The sequence below is a fragment of the Pinus tabuliformis genome, chromosome 5_1 (assembly GCF_031772625.1).
Source record: "Pinus tabuliformis cultivar Carrire ecotype Pingquan chromosome 5_1, CPIR1, whole genome shotgun sequence".
Lineage (NCBI taxonomy): Eukaryota > Viridiplantae > Streptophyta > Pinopsida > Pinales > Pinaceae > Pinus > Pinus tabuliformis.
Window position 1 is genome coordinate 82,076,035 of NC_142305.1, and position 20,440 is coordinate 82,096,474.

Sequence of the window (20,440 nt, forward strand, 5' to 3'; positions counted from 1 at the left end):
CACAAAGTGCAGGAGGAGAGCATACTCAAGAATTGTTAATTTTTTTTTCAGATGTAAGAAATAAGGTCTCCTAATTACACTTCCCCGGCAACGGCGCCAAAATGTCTAGTCAATTTAACGTCTTAAATTGCTCTACATAAATTATCAATCAGGGTATCGTAAACTGATGAAGTGTGGTGCACTATATGTGCTTAGTTAACCTTTTTCTTACTTCGTTGTTTTATAGTTTATTTTGTTTATAGTAATGGTTTTATAAACAAATGAGTGATTTGTGTGTGTATGGTGGTTTCTAAATGAGTGAGTGTGTGTAACTGGTGGTTTCTAACTACCTTCTAAACTTGCAAAGAAAGAGCTTGAAAGAAATAACTTGAAATGAAACTGAAAGCAAAGCATAAAAACCACTTTCTAATGGCACTAGTCACTACTCATGCTGCTGCAATAAAAAGGTAAGAAAAACCACTTTAAAGACCAATTATAATGTTCATCTCTTCCTAACACTTTGCTTCCAACATATAGTACTATGTGAAACACGATTAAGAAGTAGTTAGATATAAGTCTAAAAAGTAATCAAGCTCTAAGATGACAAATTATAACACCACTTTGCCTTTCTCCAACATTCTGCTTCCAACATACATTGTAATGTGTAACAAGTGAAGAAAGAGTTAGTGATATAAGTAAAAAACTACTCAAAGCAAGCTGTGATTTATTAGTATTCTGATCTCTTAAAGATGAACAACTTATGATAAGGAGACCATCAATATGTTAGCATACAACTTGAGAAACTAAACTTAGAAATCAAGCTAGAAAAATAAAATAAAGGCAGCAACTTATGAATATGACAACTGAAAATACCATTAGAGATAAAGCAAATACAACAAAGACATCTGTACAAGGCAGGGGCCCCCTACCACCTATGAAATCAAAGCAAAATTAAACACACTTGCATAAATTAAAATTGCATAAATGAAAATCTAATCTACCTTACATTCTACAAAGCAATATTTACAAAATGAAATCTACTCTACTTACATCCTAATATGCTCCATGACATCTACTTCACATCTCCTTCCATGTTGAGAACATCAAAGCTTTATTCAATTTCTTCAAAAGTACAAAGTACAAAAGCTTTCAAAAGCCATGGGACTAACAAGCTAAAAGGACTAAGAAAAGACTAAAGGAAAGACTAGCAAATGAAGGAGAGAGATCTCCTATTTATACAAAAAGATGAGAGCCATCTCATTAATGATAGTCCATGAATCTCTCCCTCTACCTCTAGAGTCCTAATCAAAATAGGAACTGATAAGACACATGTCTTTATAGAGTTACAATACAATTAGGAGATGTGACACATATCCTCATGATCCTATGATTCTTTCCAACCAAATTCGAATTTGGCCTTAGAGTGCCACATAAGGGTCTTCTAGAAGCCTCCTTTCAACCTACACATGTCAATAAACTCAACCCATTTGTTAGGTATAAGCATATGCACATTATTTTATAATGTTTAACCACAAATTCACTTAAAAGGCTTAGAAATAATAAAGATTGGAAAAACATAAAGGTGGCCCAATGATAATGAAAGTGGGATGAATGTGGTGGCATAGTAGTGAAATGGAGGTGAAATGGAAGTGATATAATGGACATAATAGTGAAAGTGTAATGCAAATGAATGACATTTTCAAGACTCAACACCTATTGCCACCCTTCCCTCCAAATACCTTGGGGCCCCCCTCACTGTCTCTGCCATCAAGCACTCCTCATGGCGCAACCTTATTGAAAAGCTTGAATCCCGTCTCAACCAGTGGACGCACAGAGCTTTGAACTTAGTCAGCCGCGCAGTGCTCATAAAGGTCGTTCTTCAAGCAATGCCGCTGTACTTATTTTCCATCCTGGCTGCACCAAAGTGGGTCCTAAAAAGACTAAGGAATATTCAGAGAGGCTTCCTTTGGGGCAGCAATGCAACTAATCGCAAATGGGCACTGGTAAAGTGGAGCACTGTATGCAAACCAAAAGCAAAAGGAGGCATTGGTCTAAGAGATCCCGAGCACAGCAATGCCATCATGGGAGCCAAAATATGGTGGCAATGGCTCACCAATCCAGGTAAACCCTGGGTCACATTATGGACGGCAAAGTATGCCAATCATCGACCCCAGGAAGAACTCATCAGATTAAAGCCCAATGATAAAGGATCGCTAATTTGGAATGCAGCCAAAGAACACTATCAAATGATTCAGCAGCACAGTTTCTGGGAGGTAAGAAACGGTCACACCACTAGATTTTGGACAGACGCCTGGAACCAAATGCCTATTCTTAGCAATGTTCTGAACCTGCCACCGGACACCATTGAGGAGGAGACACAACAAGCTAAGATTAGGCAGTACTGGGCTCAGGAATCTGAGAAGGGCTTCAGGATTTGGAAACCGGGTAACCATGTACTCACAAATGAAGATCTCCAAATTTCCATGGAGCTGGAAAGGGAACTCAGCAAAAGGAAAATTAGGTGCGACGAGAGTAGAGACATTCTAAGGTGGGGATACCAACCGAAAGGAGCTTTCACCACGTCCGAGGCCTACAAAATCATATGCAATGACTCTGTTCCCCAGGACCCAATCTGGAGTAAAATTTGGAGTTCTGGCTCCTGGCCCAAAATCTGTCACTTTCTCTGGTTGGTAGGACATCAGAGAATTCTAACCTGGGACAAGCTTAGAAGAAGAAACTTTCATGGCCCCTCCATCTGTTTCAACTGCAACGCCCATGAGGAAACTCTCCAACATCTGCTGGACTCTTGCCCCCTGGCAAATCAACTTTGGGAAAAGGCGAGCTTTCGGTGTCAAAGAAGATGCAGACTTGAGAATGAAATCACGAATTCTATACGTCAGTGGCAACAGGACCCTTACAAGAGTGAAATCCTCAATCATCTTTGGAGACTAGTTCCCGGGCTAGTTTTGTGGAGCATATGGAAGGAGCGAAACAAGCGTATTTTTAAAAATCAGTGCTCCTCGATAGACAGCATTTGGAACCTGCTCTGCAGAAATCTTCAAGAGACTCTTATGCTAAAACCCTGGAAGGAGGAGGACTGGCCTACGCTAGCCAACGAGAAAACCATTATGGACAACTGGAAAATACATCATACTCAAGGCTCTCACAAGCTGGACCACTCTAAAACCAGCAATAAAAATCAGAACACATGGAAGCCCCCACCAAAGTATACATTCAAACTCAACTTTGATGGTGCCTCAAAAGGGAACCCCGGTCTCGCAGGCTTTGGAGGAATAATAAGGAATCATGAAGGTGTTCCCCTGATGCTGTATTTCGGAAACATTGGATGGGACACCAACAACTCAGCTGAGCTAGAGGGTCTATGGCGGGGATTACTACTTGCTGGGGGACACAACTTTCACCCCCTGGAGGTGGAAGGAGATTCTCAGATCCTCATAAACATGGCCAAAAAAATCCTAAATGGATCTCAGGCCAGGAAAATAGCCACCAGCTGGAGGCTTGAAGCAAGACTGGAGGCCATAGAATGTGAGCTCCATAACAACAGAGCAATCACCTTCACACACACAAGACGGGAGGGCAACAGGGTTGCAGACTTCATGGCCAATGTGGGAGTGGAGACTGACCACTCTCTAATCACAGGGCAGCTGAACACTATTTTAACACATGACAAGGCTCAAGAGTGCTCTCGACTGGTCCAGAAAGACGCAGCTCCCCCGGATGCGGGTGCTAACTGAGATGGGACAGGCGAAGGGGGATGGCCACATGCCGGCCAATGGCCATCACGTGGCAGCCGTAGACAATACAGCTATCGATCGCAGATGGTATAAGGTGGAATGGTAGGGGTTAGTTAATGCTCCGCGAGGTAATTCGGCTCAGGCGACAGCAACAGTTATGGCGGGTGAGCTCCAACGCAGGGCCGGTGAAGTCATAAGGGATATCACAGTATATGATCAGAGAATGTTGGTGGTAATGCAGTTGCCTGGCCTCTCCGTCTCTGTCAGGATATCTTCTCCGTCTGTCTGGTTCATCCCTCAGTCGGCTCTGGTTGCAGGGGGTCCGGTTGTAGGAGGTCTGGATTACCCCGTGGTCTGTTGGAATTTCCTTCCCTTGCCTCCTGCGAGAATGGTGAGACCTCAACAGCGTCTTCTTAGCCACCGAGGCACTTCCAGAGGGGGAATCTCGCGCAGTCATGAAGCAGACAATGTTGTCCATTGCTGCCACTGCAACATTGCTCGCTCCACTGGCGCTAAACCCCTCCATTCCAACCAATTCATGGATGCAGGGGCTTCGAGCTCGACTGCCTTGCCTGCCTTTGGCTCAACTATCTTCAATTTCAGCAGTGCCATGAACAATCCGCGGATCAGTGCGCATGTCTCAGTCTTGTTCATCGAAAATGCCCGGGAAGATGAGGACGCCCTGGATGAACAGGGGTAGAGGACGACTGACAATCAGAAGCATGAAGCACAGGCCCCTGAAGCTGATAAGGAGCAGGAGGTTAAAGGTGTGGCCTCAGATCCGGAAAACGCAAAGCAACGCAAGCAAGATCAGAGGACGGGAACTGGCGGGGAGGAAGACACCTTTCCCACCGCTGCTGAAAGAGAAGCCTATGGTTGGTGCCGGGTAGAGGAAGTGCAAATGGACGATTGATGACGCCCGCGCACAAGGTTCCTATGGCTTTTTGTTTGGTCTTCTGGTCTCTTCTGCTGTTTGTTTTTTGACTCAGTTATAGTAACAATGCTTCTGGTCTCTTTCGTTCCCTGGTTTAATGTCTCTGTTCCTGAATTTTGTGTCAATGATTTGGGTAAGGTCAGTCTCCCCTGCGTGGGATGAAATGGTTGGTGCCCCTGCGTGGGCGTGCTCTTATGGGAAGTCTTGCTCTTGTGTCTGGCGCCCCTGCGTGGGCTAGTTTTTTGGATGCCTCAATTGCTCTCGGGTGAGATACCCAGAGCCTGATTCTCTCTTGTTTTACCATGATGTATTTTTTGACTCCTGTACATAATATAATAGTTTAGTCTTTTACCGAGAAAAAAAATATCATTTCTGGCATTTAAAACAAATCCAAACAAATTTAATTCAAATAAATAATTGAAAATAAAATATAAGCTCTCTATTGATGCCTGGGATGGTTTAATTGGCCAAGGATATTATTGACGAATGGATCTGCAATTAGAAGAGGCTTGGGACAAATGAAAATGCAGAAAATATCTCAGAGAATTGATTTTGTTTTATAAATTCGGAGCTTGATCTTCTACATGATTTTTGATTCAATTAATGACCAAATCTATTAGTGAAACCTCCTCAGAAATATTATCCTTGATTTTTTCTTTTCAATGAGCTGTCCTGGGCCTCATTTGGTCAAGTAAAACTCATTTTATGAGCTTCCAAAGTTGATGAGTCGAATCTGACATAACTCTGGAAATTCTGTTGCTGGGCTAAAAAGGAGAATTTTAATTAAAAATCTAATCTTGAATTAGTATTCTAATTAACTAATAATTAATTCTAATTTACTTGTTAATTATAAACTAAACCAATTATTTAATAACCTGCTTATTAATCTAACTAATAATTAATTTTAATTAAATTAAATTAATAATATATATATACACATACAATTATTTTAATTAAATTAAATTAATTATATACTTAAATATTAATTAATTTTAATTATATTAAAATAATTTAATAAATAATTTATTATTAATATTCATTAACTATATTAAATTTTAACATAGGGCCTGGAGTATGCCCTAAAACTGCTTCTGCTTGGCTAAGAGCTCGTCTTCCTCGGACGTAAGGAAATAGGTTAATGGCCCAAGACCCAGAGGCATCTGGCAGGAGTGAAAGCCTGCTCCCTTACGGACCACCAGCGGGTTATTTCAGGTGGCGTGGTTTTCCTTGATAACAGTGATGTGTCAACTGACATTCGCGGATAGCAGCCAGAGATGGCTGTCCTCACTGTTGGTTTGACAAACTGAGTTTGATAGGTTTTTCCACCTTTTGAAAAAAAAAAAAAAAATATTAAATTTTAACATGAACGTACATATATGTTTCAAAATGCATGAAGAATAAACCAAAAGCTAATTAAGCCAAAGTTAAAACCTCTCTCCCATTGCCCTCATCGCATGTGTGCTTTTTGGTTTAAGTGGTCGTTTAAGAAACATGCGATAAGAATTATGCGAGAAATATGTTTTGCAGTATGAGATTTCATCGCATCGTATGAAGGGTTAAGTTGGGTTGTAACAATTGAGGACTCCGATGCGATGGAGCGATCGCATTGAGACTTAAACACATGGTATTTTATTAAATTTTGGTTAATGCTTGAAGAGCCATCGCGTATCGGGAAATGAAGGTAATCGTGTTTTTTAAGATGTGCATGTTATTAAAATTGTGATGGTTGCGATATGCGATATAATTTTTTGTTTTATATATATATATATATATATATATAATTTTATTTTCATTAAATTAATCATATTAATTTAATTAATTCAAAATTTAATATTAAATATCATTTTTTTATTTTTAGTTTTATTTTAATGAAATTAGTTATGAAATTATCTAAACTACAGCCACTCCGAAAATAAATAAAAATAGCTTTTTTAACCCAGATTAGATAAATGATGAGACTTCAAAGGAGTACCATTTTCAAACCAGTTGACCAAATAAAGCAAAACAAGCGTCAATGAGAAGCTTATAAAAATTTGATTTTAATAAATAAATAAATAAAAGAATCCAAAGAAAATAAAAAATTAACAAAAACGTAGAATAATCAAATAAATAAAAATCCTAAAAGGCGTTTAGCCAAAAATTTATAGAAAGGGTCCCCATTTTTTGAAGTGAACAAGTCAGAAATGGGGGTGTTGTGTTTTTACCACAACAGGATGAAACTCATACTTGAAATCAAAATTACAACTTTGGAAAGAATCCTCACATGTTTGCAAATCCTCTTTAAATAAAAAAGGGATATTATTTTGTTCACTCTCATACTTTTTCTGGCCTTATGCAGTGAAATGGAGTATTATTGGACCTTGAAAAATGAAAACTAGTGACCCAATGAGACCTTGAATGTCTAGACTCCATGTGGACTTGACTGACACAAAACATGATGAAATGAGCTTTCATGATAAATGTATGCTCAGTAAGGCACAAGAAGGTGGACTAGCAAGTATAGATTTTTTGAGGGAGAGTGAGATTTTTGAGTAGGGCTACCATCAGTGAGTAAATTTTTGAATGAGGACCTAGGTGGAATGAAAATATTTTCATAATGGGACCCTAATATGATCCAAAAGAGGAGTTTTGATCACTAATGGAAATATGCAAATATTGACTCTAACATCAGCGGTATTTGGGGAGTTTAGCTCCTTGGAGGTGCCAAGAACACTTTCGACCAAGTGTCTAACCATGTGGGCCAATACGGTCAAAAACTTAGACTAAAATGCATGTCTGAATTCCGATAACTCAAATAACACAAACTGACTTAAAATAAATTAAAAAATGACTCAAAATTGACTTACTTAACTGATGATTGAACATTGAAAATGGAAGAAAATCAGTGAAGCTCCATGGCCTTCACTTCAGGCTCTGAACTCTAGTGATTTTCTACTTCACACTTGCAAAAAGTTAAACTGTTATGTATAATCAAAACCGGGACATTTCCAAGAAGCATATTTCAAAAAAGATAGTGCTTAAGGAGCCTACCATTAACTGGTCCTCCTAAGCATGGTTCTCCATTCATCTCATCCAACAAGAAATCATTTTGCCCTTGGAAAGCTGAAATCTGATAAGGGCCTTTCCACAAATTTTCAAATTTACCATGCTTACCCTTGTCTTTGTTTCTAGCATCCCAACAAAGCACCACATCTCCAATTTTGAAATCATCCTCCTTTGTTTTCCGGTCATATATTTTCTTTATCCTATCATGGAGCTTAGAGGTGTTCTAAAATACCTCATCCCATGTCTGCTATAGGTGAATCATTTGATTGATCCGACATTGTATATCATTCTCTTCACTTCCTTCTTCTTGTAACAATTTCATGACATGGACTGTTAATGATGAAGGAAAAGAAGTATCTACTCCATATACAATTTGAAAAGGAGAAAGTCCAAGAGATTTCTTACTACTCACCCGATCTTCCCATAATGTATTGATTAGCTTTTTGTGCCAACTCTTTTTGTTGGCCTCCAACATTTTCTTGATGATGTTGTTAAGGATTTATTGGAGGACTTTGCCAAATCATTTCCTTTTGGATAGTATGTTGTAGAATGTCCAAACTTAATGTTATATTTGTCACAAAGCTCAGTCATCCTTTTAGACTTGAATGTTGCCGCGCTATCTGTGATGATCTTATTAGGACAACCAAAATGGGACAAGATATTAGTCTCTAAAAGCTGAATGATAACTGAATTTGTTGCTTTCCTGGTTGGGATCACTTCGATCCATTTAGTAAAGTAGTTTGTAGTTGTCAATATCCACTTGTGTTGTGCCGATGATGATGGGTTAATCTCACCTATGAAATCTTGGCTCCACTGCTAAAAAGGTGAATGAAATGATATAGGTTGTAAAGGCAAAGGAAGAAGTTTTTTTTTTACCTTGGAAAACTTGGTACTCGAGACAACTCATCACTACCTTGTAGATATTTTCAAAAAGTGTAGGCCAATAGTAACCTGCTCTTAGTACTTTGTTGGTCGTGGTCTTCCAGTACAAGTGGCCCCCACAATCTCCTTTGTGGAAGTCATTTATTACTTCTTTATATTCATCTTTACAAGACTTCAACTTCAATGACCTGCTATTAGCCTTAGACATGCCTGGAGGGGGATTTATATGTTTTAAAACATAAATAATATCAAAATATCATGGAGATGATAAAAAGATATTAGATACCTGAATGAGATCTACTTCTTCTTGATTATCAGACAATGCTGCTACAAGGTTGATATCTAGAGCATGGAAATTTGACTCAGCCATGAGTTTGGCTAAGCCTTGACCCTTGATCAACTTGGTAAGCTTGATCTCAAGGTCATATTCTAATAATGTTGCTATCCATATACCTCTTCTACCTTCTGGTTCATTCTGCACAAGAACTTCTTTTACCACTGCATTAGGCACATAAGCAAGAGTATGCGAATGTAAAATGTAAACTTTGAAATCTTTCACCGCCTTTACCAAAGCCAAAGCCTATTTCTCTATGATTTTGTACTTAAGCACTGCATCCCTGATATTGCGACTGAAAAATGCTATTAGAAGCTCAGTTTTATCCTTCTTTTGCATCAATACTACTTCCATGGTATGCTTAGAAGAAAAAGAGAATATTATGAAATCAAGGGAGTAATCGGGACTGATAAAACAGGGGCAGTGGTCAAGGCAAGTTTTACTGCATGAAAGGACTTGTGGGCTTCTTCGAACCAATTTACATCATTATATTTTTTCAACATATTTGTCATCTCTCTAAGATTTTGAGCCAAAATAGGAATAAATCTGCATAAGAAATTCATCATACCATTGAATGCTTGTATTTATTTCTTGTTGCGAGGGAAATCAATTTACTGAATAGCTTCTACCCATGAAGGGTCAATACTGATGCTGTCCTTTGAGATGATGTGGCCGAGAAGTTCTCCTTCCTCCATAGAAAAAAACTTTTCTTCAGATTGAGAGAGATCCCGAACTTTCTACATCTCTGGAAAATAACTCTGAAATTATGTAAATGCTCATCATTTGAATGTGAAAATACCATTACATCATCTAAATATACAACCAAGAAAACATCTTTTTCATTGGAAAAGGCTATGTCCATGGCACACTGAAAAGTGGCCCCTGCATTTTTTAGACCGAATGGCATTTTTTCATATTTGAATGTGCCCCAAGGTGTGGTAAATGTTGTCTTGTCCTCATCATCCTCGTGCACTAAAATCTAATTGTAACCAGAATATCCATCCAGTAGTGACATCCGGGAAGTGCCAACAACTCTTTGAAGGATATGGTCCATTTTGGGAAGCGGATAATTATCTTTCAGAGATACTTTGTTTAATTTTTTGAAGTCTATGCAAAGCCTAATTTCTCTGGTCTTCTTTCTCGTCGGGACTAGATTTGATATCCAATCAGAAAATCTGATGGGAACAATGATGCCCACCTTGAAAAGTCTATTAATTTCTTTCTCTATGGATGGCAGCAACCTTGGGTTAATCCTTCTTAGCTTTTGTCTAAAGGGCTTTTGATTTGGTTTAATTGGGATGGTATGCTGAATTATTTTCTTGTCATACTCCTTTAAGTCTGCATAATCCCATGCAAAAACATCAGAAAATTCAAACAATAAATGAATATATTTTTCTTTTACCTCAGGAGATAATGATTTGGACAACTTGATCATTTTTGGTTTGTCTATTTTTCCGATGTTTACGTCTTCGACACCTTTCTCTGTAGGAACCAATGTGGGTTTCCTTGCTACATTGTCCTGATCAAACAATTCTTCCAAAGGTACAAGACCTTTCGGAATATTGTTATCCTTTAACTGCAGTACATCAACTTGGGTTGCCTCGATGACTTGATCATCCCTGTCATAAACTTCATCCATGGAAAAATTCTCAAACTCTCCTTCACTTTGAAGAAAATTATTTACCTACTTATCATCCCAGAATACTTGACAATATCGCAAGTTGTTAGGAACAGAGGGTCGATGCTTTACATGAATCTCAAATTTCTTGTTTTAAAAAATTGGGATTTTGAAATTGTTTGCAGTTGTAGGAACTTGTAGCTAATGAATCGGCCATAAGATTTTGACTCCTTGGTACCACCGAAAGTGTATATTCAAACATTCTCAAAATATCTAAAACAACATTTCTATATTATCTCATCCACAGATGGTGAGCTTGATATTCACCTTTAACTTGCTTGATCACAAGTTCTAAATCACCATACACAAAAATTCTTCTTGCACCCAATCTTTTCAAGATCTTTAAGCCTGTGATCAGTGCTTCGTACTCCACCTCATTGTTAGTGCAATAAAAAGCTAACTTGCACGAGCATAATCTAACATTTTGAGGGACCTCACCTTGCTGATGATGTGTACTTCAGATCCAAATCCCAATGCATGCCCCATCTTTCCCGAGAACACCATCAAAGTCCATGGTCCAAAGACCATGCTCCTCTTCCAAGGGTTGTAAATCTGGTCTCTACTTTGGGTCAACTTTTTGAACTTTCTCTTCAGGCTGTTGTGAATTTTCCATTACCTTCTTTGATGGTTGTTCTGAGCCTTTCTCTGCCTTGTCCGATGGCTATTTTTGTTCACACCTAATCTTCAACGATTGGGTAACTTGGAACGTGAACAGTCATCAAGAAGATGAACTGATCCGTCCATTTTATGTATATAAACAATAGCTGTCTAATGAAATAATCAATCAATTTCTTCTGTCCATTCTGGAGTTACCCTGGTCTGACATGGTATCAGAGCTAGTCCTAAGAATAGTCGTAACTCCTCTCATTGATTCTCTGCACATCGGTTATGAATACCTGAGCGCTGCCTCTGTCTTGCGCCCATGAATACTTGTGCGTCTCATTGATTGTCCTGAGTCTCTGCCACGCCTGTGCTGCCCTGACGCTCTATCACCTAACATTCTCACTTAACGCATCAGTATCTTAACGCATCTGTATTAACACATCTGTAGTTTTCTCATCCGAATAGACCGTTGTTAAGATGCTTTCACCTATGTCGGCCTCGTGGGTATACCAAAGCCTTATGTTCCAAGAGATTGACCGCAGTTGGTATGAAAACGCATAGAATTTTCCCTATTATGTCCTCTGGCATGTTGCTGTTATCTGCAAATGCAATAGCTATGTACAAGGTACATCTGCCGAGAATGTTTACCAGTCCGTTGGCTATGGTCTGGTAGACCAGTTGGAGTTTACCACAACTAGCCAGGTTTAATTCTCGGTGCATTGCTCTCTTCTGCCGTGTATTTTCTGGCTGCGACAGTAGACATTTGCCGAATCCGGCACTGTATTTTCCATTCCGTCAGCCGTTATCTTCCATAACGGTGAAATTACCTTCAGACCGCGGAAATGTTTCAAAATTGCCCGGCTCACCATTATTTTCCTCTGTGCGGACAAACTTGAAGATGAGCGGAGATGATATCTGGTAAGGTATATTTGCTACACATATGTCAAAAGTTGGCAAGTCTGTTCGTAGTATGTCCCCTCGCACCAACTGTCCATAACAGAAAAGAAAAAGGAGATAGTCATATTAGAGAAGAGAAACTTTGATTTATCGTAATCCCAAAAATTAATAAGGTATCACCAAAGACAGCAATCACAAGGAACAAAAAAAAAAAGGAATTGCAAGAGACAATTACGAAGACATACGGCGCCAGATAACCTAACTGCGTATGGTAACAAAACTGTGTTTGGTAGTTCAAATTGTATTCCGCAGTTTATATATATCATTCAAGGCGTTTATATAAGCAGTTTTCAAAGCATTCAAAGTTATATCAGTCAGAGTGTTTTATATATCAAAGCATTTGTAGTGTTGCATGATAAATTGATATATTGAAGTGATATATTAATACATTGAAGTGATATATTGAAGTGATCCCTTGCGCATTTTTTCAAAACATAATAGCATTGCAGTGATATGTATAATGAAATGCTGATGCTTTTAGCAAATATCAGAAGGATTTGAAGGCTGTAACGTAAGGATTTTTTTTTATCAGCAGAAGTAATTTTTTACAGAATGCATTCAATCATCTCTATGGTCGGAATAGTTCTCACTGGCAAGGAGAACTATTCTGAATGGTCTCGGATGGTAAAACACACCCTCATCTACAATGAGTTGTGGAAAGGAGTGTGTGTCGGAGAAGAAGACAAAGACCCTGTGCAGCCTACATCAGATAAAGAACTTGTCATTTGGGAAAACAAGAACATCAAAGCCTATGCATTGATCGCAACATCCATAAATGAAGAAGTAAGTCGTCATATTTCATCCTATTCCACTACCTTTGAAGCTTTACAAAAGCTGAAAGAACTCTATGATACACATTCTGCACTTGAAGTTGTTCAGCTCATGATTAAACTCTTCACTCTTGAACTGAAAAATAATGATCCTCTTGCTCTTGCATCTGAAATAAAGTCTATAATGCATGATATTAAATCCACTAAGGTTGAGCTGGATATCTCTCTTATTTCCTTTCTCAAAGCACTCTATCCTACCTACTCCAATTATCTTGAGTCATTACAAGCAAATGGAAATCTTAAAGATATAACCTTTGACTCTCTTGTGAAAAAGTTTGCTGAAAGAGAGAAAGCCTTTGGAAAGAAGACAGTCCCTGAATCTTCTGAAGAGACTGTTTTCCTTGCTCATAAAGAAAAGCATCCTGCTCAAGATTCTACAAGAGGAAGAGGTGGACGAAGAGGAAGAGGAAGATACTTCAGAGGCAGGGGGGGCAGAAATTCTCAAGAAGAAAAAGCAGATCTGCAATGCATTCGCTGCAAACGAAATGGATCACATGATGCTTCTACATGCAAGCTACCATGGGACAAAATTGAGCAGAGAAGAAACCAGCAGAAAGGTAAAACTGATGACACAGACAAAGGTAAAGCACCTGAATCTGCTCACTATATTGAGGCACAATGTAACATTGGAGTAAATGAAGATTTGTTTAATGCTTCACTTGCTTCTTCGAAAAATGATTGGTTGCTTGATTCAGGAGCAACCTGTCATATGACTCATAGGAAAGATTTTTTTGAAGATTTCACTGATAATGTTGATGGAGCAGTATAATTTGCAGATCAGTCAAAAATCAAGCCATCAGGGCTTGGCACAATCAAGCTTAAACTGCCTGATCTTCCAGACTTTCTTCTGGATCATGTTCTATATCTCCCACAGCTCAAGAGAAACTTGTTGTCCTTGGTCCACATCCGCCAGCAAGGTCACTCCATTCATATGTTTGGAGGAAAGCTTGAGGTAAGAAAGGCATCTGACCACTCACTTGTCATGAGGGGAATAGAAGAATAAAGACTTCTTAAACTGCAAGGAACCTCTGCTCATGCACAACATTTCTCATATATTTCTCATCATGAAGAAGGTACACTTCCATCAAGTTTATTATGGCATGCTAGATTTGGACATTTAAACTATGATAGTCTCCGCTTGTTGAAGAAAAATGGTGTTGCTGGTTTGCCTACAATTCCTAGAAAACATAAGCAATGTGATGCTTGCATTCTAGGAAAGCATAGCAAACAGTCTTTTCATGATTCACATTCAAGAGCACATAGGAAGCTTGAACTCATTCATTCAGATTTATGTGGTCCAATGCCTGTTCCTTCTGCAAATGGAAATAAATATATCATGACATTTATTGATGATTACACCAGAATGTGTTGGGTTTATTTATTGAAGAACAAATCTGATGCTTTTCAAACATTCAAGAATTTTCGTAAGTGGATTGAAAATGATGCACAATCTCATATTGGGTCTATTCGCACTGATAATGGAAAAGAATATACATCAAATGAATTTGAAAACTATCTTCGCCAACATGGAATCAAACATCAAACAACTATACCTTATAATCCCCAACATAATGGTGTAGCAGAAAGAATGAATAGAACAATCTTGAATATGGTACGATCCATGCTTTTCTTCAAAAATGTAAAGATAATGTTTTGGGCTGATGCTGTTCTATGTGCTACATATATAAAGAATAGATGTCCATCTAGTGCTATAAGAAACAAGACTCCTTATGAATTGTGGTATGGACATGTTCCTTCGGTAAAACATCTCAGGATTTTTGGTTCCACCTGTTATGCTTTAATACCAAAGGTACATAGAAACAAACTTGGTGCTAGAAGTCGTAAGTGTATCTTCCTGGGGTATTCAAACACCTCTAAAGCATACCGTCTCTATGATGAAGTAAATAAAAAGTTTGTTGTATCTAGAGATGTCATTTTTCTTGAATCATCCAAATCTGACAGTGTTGTTGAGCGGCAACTTGATCGCTTGGATAGATTCACAAAAACGAAATCATTTCAAGAGTTTGATAATCAGATTCCACATCTTGAAGGGGGGATTCCTATACTAGATCAACATGTGGAATCTTCTTCTGAAGAACAATCTCCCGTGCATGAAACTCCAACACCGGATGATCCTTTAAGTGATGTAATTGATAGAATTGGGAGACTCAATCTTGATTCAGTCCCAACTCAATCAACAGAGCAGCCTAGACCATCTCAGAAAGGTCCCCCAAAGTGGCTGACAAAGACACTTGAAAGTGTTCATCCTGATGAAATTGGAAAAACAGGAACCAAAAATACAAACCGACAAGATGGAGGTGATGTAGATAACACTAATTCACCTATTGATATGGATGTTACTTATGATTGTGAATTGAACTTGTCTATAGATTTTGAACCAACTTCCTTCAAAGAAGCTGCTTCTCATGATGAATGGAAAGAAGCGATGCAGAAGGAGTATGATGCCCTCATAAAGAATGGCACTTGGAAGATGGTTGATCCTCCATTTGGAACCAAACCAATTGGCTGCAAGTGGGTCTACAAGAACAAGTACAAAGCTGATGGCTCACTTGACAAGCACAAAGCTAGGCTTGTGGCAAAAGGTTTTGCACAGAAGGAAGGGGTCAATTATGAGGAAACTTTTGCCCCCACAGCAAAATGGGCCACCATCCGGACACTCTTTGCACTAGCTGCTCAGAACGGTTGGAAAGTCCATCAAATGGATGTAAAAACTGCATTCTTGAATGGAGATCTAAAAGAGAATGTTTTTATGTCCCAGCCTAAAGGATTTGCTGTGAAAGGACATGAACACAAAGTATGCAAACTTGTGAAGTCCTTGTATGGCCTCAAACAAGCACCACGAGCTTGGTATGAAAAACTAACTGAGCATCTTCTGAAACTCAACTTCAAACATTTTGATCTTGATGATGCAACTTTATTTGTCAAGAAAGTTGGCAAAACAGTTGTATATCTTGTGGTATATGTAGATGATCTTTTAATGATAGGGAACAATGAAAGCTATATTGCATCCATAAAGAAAGAATTAGGAAAAAGTTTTGAAATGACTGATTTGGGCTATGTTCATTACTATCTTGGCATTGAAGTAACCCAACATCCAAAATCCATATTTCTTTCTCAAAAGAAATACATTGGAGATTTGTTAAACAGGTTTGGCATGACAGAGTGCAATCCTCTTTCTACTCCAATGGAACAAAACTTGAAGCTCACATCTATTGAAGGAAAGGAATTTGAGGATGCAACAAAGTATAGACAGCTTGTAAGAAGTCTCATCTACCTCACTACTACCAGACCAGACATTTCATTTGCTGTTGGAATCCTCTCTAGGTTTATGCAAAAGCCTTGTGAGGGACACTGGTCTGCTGCAAAAAGAGTTCTAAGGTACTTGAAGGGAACTCAAGACCTTGGAATCAAGTATACACAGGTGGACGACTTCAGCTTGATTGGATACTCTGATTCAGACTTCGATGGAGACAAAGAAACTGGGGTATCTACTTCAGGATATGCTATGAGTCTTGGATCAGGAGCTGTCTCCTGGAGATCACGCAAACAATCAGTTCCAGCAGATTCCACAATAGAAGCAGAATACGTGGCAGCAGCTGAAGCAACGAAAGAAATTGTGTGGCTCAGGAAAATTCTTGAAGATTTGCAGGTAAAACAAGTACAATCAACTCCACTCATGATTGATAACACCTCTGCAATAAAGTTGGCCAAGAACCCAAAGTTCCATGATCGTACTAAGCACATCAATACTAAATATCATCTGATCCAACATCATGTTGAGGCCAAAACAATCCATCTCCATCATTGTTCCACAAATGAGCAAATTGTAGACATCTTCACCAAAGCGCTTGGTAGAGAAAAGCTTGAAAGATTCAGAACGATGCTTGGACTCACCAACATCCCTTCAGATTAAGGGGGGGAATGTTCACACCTAATCTTCAACGGTTGGGTAACCTGGAACGTGAACAGTCATCAAGAAGATGAACTGATCCGTCCATTTTATGTATATAAACAATCGCTGTCTAATGAAATAATCAATCAATTTCTTTTGTCCATTCTGGAGTTACCCTGGTCTAACAATTTTGATGAACTTGGAATATTTTATTTTTCCCGATCTAAAACTGTCCTTATACAATTGGAAATCTGCGGTACATATTTTATTTCCACAAGCTGACTATCTACATCATTTAATCGACTATCATTATATAAAATAAATTATTCTAAATCTGTATGTACAACATTTATAGGATGATTATTTGGCCTCTCCTTGCTAGTTATCATTAATTTCATTTTGGTTTCTCGGTACAATTTCCTCAATTGCCTAAAAACTGAGATGGTGGCATAGGAGAAGTCTAACTGCAGTGTGCATCTTAGTTTCACTCCCAGGACCTTGACAATAACATATGAAACCGTGGTGATATATCAGCTAGCACCACAACCATTATGACATTCTTTGTTAGGATTTGGTCGAGGGATACTACCAAATCTTTGATTAGACCAAGACAACAGACATTATCAGAATAAAAAAAAAACAAGTCATGGTATTCACGAGTTATATCTAAACCCAAATTTTCCATGATGGCCTTGGGAATTAAATTATGGGAGGCTCTAGAGTCAAGCATGGAGTTATGAAGAATGTACTGGTGGATTCTTAAACTCAGGTAAAATGGAGGAACCTCACTATCTTCTCATTGACCATCTATGGTTGGACCAAAAATTAATTTAGGCTAGTCATCTTCAACATTAACCATGTCATACATAGGGTCAACTTCAACATTTTAACTATATCAGACTTGTAATGGCTATTTTTGACTAGTTCAATAAGAGGGATTGACACTTTCAACTTTGAAATTTCAGTTTCTAAATTGAATGAGCTAGATTTATCTACCTCTCTTTGGGTGTTGTCTCTATTCTCGAGCATATATTTTGATGTCTGATCCTTCTTCTAACTATCATGGTCCTTGTTTGGATTGCTTGTAGACGTCTGGTTTACTTATTTTTGGTTAGCTATTGCCAGCTCTTTGCCTTTACTTTGATTATCTTGAGGATTTGTCTTCAGTTGGGTATCCTTCTGCTACGATGTCCTTTTCTGAATGGGAGTGATAGGGACATCCTTTTTTCTAAAGGAATATTTCTTCTACTGAGAGCTGAGTGCATTCAAGTATCCTCTTTGATAATCATCTGATTGTATTTCTAATGCATAGTCATTCGCCAATATGTAGTATTCATATTTAGATTCCTCTGTCTTCTCGACATACTTCTCATTTTCAGTCAAGAAAATGGGGTGGTAATGTTCCCTAAAGAAGTGGTTTTCTTTGACAATCAGGTCTGTTTCATCCTCTGATTCTCCTTAAGCATAATTCTGTTGCAAGGGTGTTTGAATTTGCTATTGAGATGTTGATGCCTCCAGATATTTCTGCTCTCTTTGTTTTATGTTGTACCGAGGTTGTTGTTGGTTCCTGAAATTTGGATTCCTAACTTGTGGCTCCTATTGTCTATCTAAACTTATCATTTGGTCAACCATCCTCTCCATGGTTCTGATCAGAGCATCTAGTTTAAGACTGGTGGAAAAAGAGGGTTCTTCTTTGATGGTTACCTTCTTCTCTGGTTTCTCATGTTTCAACTGAGACTTTTTAATCATCAAGTTTTCTTCCAGGCTCACTAAATTATTTTGCATTTCTTCCAGAGTGGCAAGATCTCTTTCCCTTATTTTATAAGCCATCTTCGGATCAAAGGCATCTGAATAGTGTTGAAGTGCCAAATCAAGTGGAGGTTTCATGTTATCTAGAATGGAATTGTAGATCTGATTGAACCTTATAGTAAACTCTTGAACCGTCTCATTAGGATTCCTTTTGAATGTATTGTATTCAGCCAACATCTACAATGGATTCTTCTTTTCCTGCCACCTGGCTAAGAACAATTCTTTTAGCCTCTGAGGAGTATCAAAGGAGTGAGTTGCCAAACCACGGATCCATTTTTTCACATCTCCAGAAAAACTTTGAGCCATTAGTCACGTTTTGGAATCATCTTCATCAACCTCTTCTAAATCAATGAAATCATCCATCTTGCCAATATGTTGTTGTATTTTGATTCCCAGGTTTCCATCAAAAGGAGGAAGTCTCTAGCCAAAGGTCTGAGGCAAAGTTCCCAACTGACCAGATAATTGTAAGGGAGAAAATCGCGGCATGACTCATAGGGGAGGGCATACGGGGATTACAATGGGTTGAGTTGACTGGGATGAAGATGGGGATGTAGACACGGTTGTTTTTGGAGGTATAGTAGAGGGTATGGTAGAATATAAGCTTTCAAGCTGATACTAGATATAGGCTTTTGCTACAGTAATTTTTAATTGATCATCTAATCTTTGAACTTTCTCGAAATTAGACCAAACCGCGTGTTCAAGTTTTGAAGACTAAGATGTAGTGGAAGGTTGATTAAACAAATATTTTGAGGTGGGTAATTATGAAACAAACTTTATTGGATCAAACACTATCTCTATAAGACAAGACTCAGAATTCGAACAAAATAGGGATAGCTCGAAATTAATATCAAAAGGAATATCCTGAATACTCAGTATCTGATCTGGCAAGGAGGTGGTCCTTTCCAATTTTTTGCTTTCAGTCTCGGGGAAAGAGACTTTAGGTTTTCTTAACAATCTTTAAGGATGATCAACAGGAGGAGGGTTTGATTCAGGGTTTGACCTGGTATATATTTTCAAAGCAAGAATCTTAACAAGGTCAAAGACTATTGTTGTTGGGAAAAGTATCCAATTCGGAATGCCCCTATCCCACTCTAAGGTGTGATAGTGCCTTAGCAACAAACAAGGAAAACTATCTGAGTATTCTTCTTTATGAAATGTAGATAGAGAAGAAGGATGCAACTAACCGATGTCTTCCGCTAGTTTGTCGATCCAATCGTTTTCTCCTTTGTTCGTTTCCCGCTGCTTGCTCCTTCACTGGTCCAGCTTCACTAAGTTCCTGCAAGATCACAAGAGAGGAAAACTACACAAAAGACATGGATTTACATTCATAACTAGTTTAGGATCAAAGATAAACTAAATATGAAAATATAACAAAGAATCATTGACATACAAGCATATAGGAGAAACTCAAATAGCTTTATTGATATGATAACAAAGTCCAAGAGGAGATACAACCAAGTGAGTCCCGATCCAGCATCTACCTCCCAGCAAAGGAATCCCTTCCTCTCCTCCAACAAAGCATAAATCACCCAATGTACTAATCTCAATCTCAAACCAACAGCAATTCTCTGCAAAGTACAAAATTCCAGCCTCCTGGATCTCTGGGTGAGAGATCCATATATAGATGTAAGCAGAGAGGATGAGTCAGCTTATGTTTTGACTTGTGGCTTCTCTCTATCAGTTCTTGCTTCCACTTGGAGGTTGAGAGCCTCTTACTCATC

The 20,440-nt window shown here is 38.4% G+C and overlaps 1 pseudogene; it reads right to left on the bottom strand.

Annotated features, from left to right (window-relative positions):
- Positions 1–12,005: 12,005 nt before the first annotated feature.
- The window catches only part of LOC149163541 (lysine histidine transporter-like 8), a 30,666-nt pseudogene continuing 22,231 nt past the window's right edge, over positions 12,006–20,440 (bottom strand).